Below are 3,363 nucleotides of genomic sequence, written 5' to 3' on the forward strand. Positions count from 1 at the left end.
GGAATCGCTGTCCCATTCCCTCATGTGGCGTTGAGGTCCTCCCAGGTGGAGGATCCCACCCTGTGCCCGGTCCTCACCCAAGCGGCCAGCCACGGACCGCTCTGTCAGCCAGGACGCACAAGGGGAGTGCTAGGCCCCATGTTTTGGGTTCTATCTGGGAAAGGCCAAAGGGTTCAAGCTGTTGCTGTCAGTTGCTTGTGCCGCTCCACTATTAATGATCCTTCTGCAGGTTTGCCTAAGGAAACCTTGTTATGACTTTTACTTTGTCTAGATAGTAAAGTTTGATTGTCCTATCGGCTCTCCACCTGAGCAGTGGCTGACCCAAGGACCTCACTATACCATCCAATCTGTAGTACCCACAGGCAGTGTGTTCAAAGGCCAGGTACTTAACCCAAGCTTATCACTCGCACTTTCTAGGAATTCCTCGTGCATAGGAAATAATTGCAAGCCCCAATCGCTTTTACAAATGGGGTTGGCAAAGGGTAGACACATGCTGATCCGTTCAGTGTAGCATGCGTGCAGACCGGGACATCTAAGGGCATCACAGACCTGCTATTGCTCAAACTCATGTGGGTAAATACCACTTGTCCCTTTAAGAAGTTGAATGCGAACTGCTGGGCATGACAAAACAAGTTAGCATGGAGGACTCTCATTCATTATCAGAATTAATCAGACAAATTGCTCCACCAACTTAGAAAGGCCATGTACCACAACCCACAGAATCAAAAAAGAGCTATCAATCTGTCAGTCGTTTCCATGTTGGGGCTGGATGAGGCTTCTTGCTTTGAGTTAAATTAAGCTGCAGGCTCCACTCCTGATGGTACCCTTCCATCAATTCCTTTCAGTTTCAACTTTGCAATCACACTCCCCCGCAACCCAAAGACTTTGGTTTCCCAGAAGCGGATCAGCAGGTTGTGGGAATAACGCAACTCGATCACTAGTTTTCATTGTTTATGGTCGCAACTACAACAGTATCTGATCATCTTTGAACCTTTGAATTTCGTTCTTGAATAATGAAAACATTCATAGCAAATTCTTTCGCTTTGGTTCATCTTGCGCTAGTCAAACAATTTCACCTCTAGTGGCACAGTCTAAATGCCTCAAGCCATCCCTTTTAATCATGGCCCAGTTTTGAAAACCAACAAAATAGAACCAGAGTCCTATGCCATTATTCCTAGCTAAAGTAGTCAGGCTACCAACATGCTTTGAGCACACTAAATTTTTCAAAGTAAACAATGCGGATCCCCAGGGCACTCAGTCAAGAGCATCAAGGGAGCACCGAGAGTCAGGGGCTGGGACAGGTAATAGCTCGCCTTGCGTTGGACCGCCGCTCGATCCTAAGATCCAAATACGAACATTTTACCTGCAACAACTTTAATATATACTACTGGAGCTAGAATTACCATGGCAACAGGCTCGTCCTTCAATGGATCCTTGTTAAAGGGTTTAAAATATACTCATATCATTTACAGGGTCTTGAAAGTATCATGTAGAGTTATTTTTTGTCACTGCCTCCCTTAGTTGGGAGTGGGTATCATTATCATCACAGGTATGTGCGATCAGCCCGAGGTTATGTAGAGTATCCAAAGCAGACAGGCGAGTCTGTATTGGTCTGGGTTCGTAAAATACATGCATCCTTAGGCCTTGTAGCACCTGGGGAGAAAACTGGAGGACAAGGGGGTCACTCAAACCTTGTCCCTAATAATCCGAATTAAGACTACCTGCCTTTTTTGTAATCCATGCACACAGAGACGAAGGGAGCCATCAAAGTGAACAAATCCAACTTCCTGGAGCTCTGGCTGGGCCTGGAGAGTCAAATGAGCCTTCATCAGGACTTCAATGTCAGCCCGGCTATCGCAATCACAGTACAGTGCTGGCTAAGTCTCCACAGCCCCCCACTGCCCCCCCCCTTCCCCCCACCATGAGCAGGCCACCCTTGAATGGGGATCTCAGCTTTGTTTCCCTGCCTGCTCTTCAGTAAACAAGGCTTGGAGAAAAGGCCCATCAGACTGGGCTGGAAGGCAGCCACAGACTATGGCAGCACCTGGGTGAGAACAATTAGACGACAAGGGAGTCCACAAGTACCCTGTCCCTATCAATCTGGATCAAGGTTACCCCCCTTTCTTGTAATCCAGCCACACTGAGTGGCAGAGGGGGGCCATCAGAGAAAACACACATGGCCTTCTGGAGCCCTGACTCAGACCAAATAATCAAATGAGCCCCCATCAAGACCTCCATGCCAGCCTGGTCATCTGGGCGTGTCATAGGAATACATGGTGTGTGACTAAATGCATGGACTTGAAGGATAGCCATGTGGTCGCATAGTCTCTTATAAAAAAAGGTCACTTGTAGAGGACAGGCTCTCTGAGGCCTGGGTTCTCGGAGCCCAGCTGAGTATCATTAAAGGGGTTTTAGGGGGCCTCAACCTCTGACACAGGGCCAACTTAGAGCTTTTGAGCCCAGACAAGCAGGGGAAACCTCCATGGCTCTGCCAAACCCCATCCAGGGCACAGTGAGACATGGCCAGCCAGTGAATAGAGCCCAAGGCTAGGATCTTCCACCCCAGAGCCCGGCATAGCTCTGCTCCAGGGCCTGGTGAGAACATTCTTATCCCAAGCAAGCAGGGGAGGCCACCCAGGGCCTGCGGGTCCATGTCTGGGGCACTTTGAGACACGGCAGGCCGGGGAATGGAGCCCAGGACTGGGGTCTTCCACTTCAGGGCCTGTCAGGGATCTGACTCGGAGTGAAGCCATAGCTTCCAAACCCATACAAGCAGGGGAGGCCTCCTAAGGCCTGTGGGACCCTGTCCAGGGCACTTTGAAACACAGTGGACCGAAGAAGGGTGCCCAGGGCCAGGGTCTTACATCCCAGGGTTTGGCCCAGGGCCTATACCCGTGTGCCCACCTGGGCTATTTCCTGGGGTCAGGTTGGAGCTTCTGAACCCGGGAAAGCTGGGGAGGTCACCCCTGGCCTCATTTCCTTTGTCCACTGCACTTTGTGACACAGCAAGCCAGGAAAAGGAGCCCAGCGCTGGGGTCTTCCATCCAAGGGCACAATGTGACTCTGACCTGGGGTAAAGCCTCAGAGGTTCTAAACCTGGAAAAGCAGATGTTGCCACCCCATTCCTGTGAATCCCTTTTCAGGCTACTTTGAAACACTGGGGACCAGGAAACTGAGTCCAAGATCCAGGTCCCTATCAGAGCTTCTGAACCTGAACAAGCGTAGGAGACATCCCTGGGTGTGCAGGTCACCTTCCTCGGCTCCAAGTAACACAGCGGGCCATGGAACTAAGCCCAGGGCAGAGGGCTTCCTGCCCTGGGCCTGCTGGGGTTCTGACCTCGGGCCTGGTCAGATCTACTTATC

At 50.8% G+C, this 3,363-nt stretch overlaps 1 pseudogene; it reads right to left on the reverse strand.

The window, feature by feature from the left end:
• Positions 1-212: 212 nt before the first annotated feature.
• Positions 213-1,608, reverse strand: LOC146866093 (18S ribosomal RNA; annotated as a pseudogene).
• Positions 1,609-3,363: the final 1,755 nt, after the last annotated feature.

The sequence above is a fragment of the Triturus cristatus genome, chromosome 2_1 (genome assembly GCF_964204655.1).
Source record: "Triturus cristatus chromosome 2_1, aTriCri1.1, whole genome shotgun sequence".
In the NCBI taxonomy this organism is placed as follows: Eukaryota; Metazoa; Chordata; class Amphibia; order Caudata; family Salamandridae; genus Triturus; species Triturus cristatus.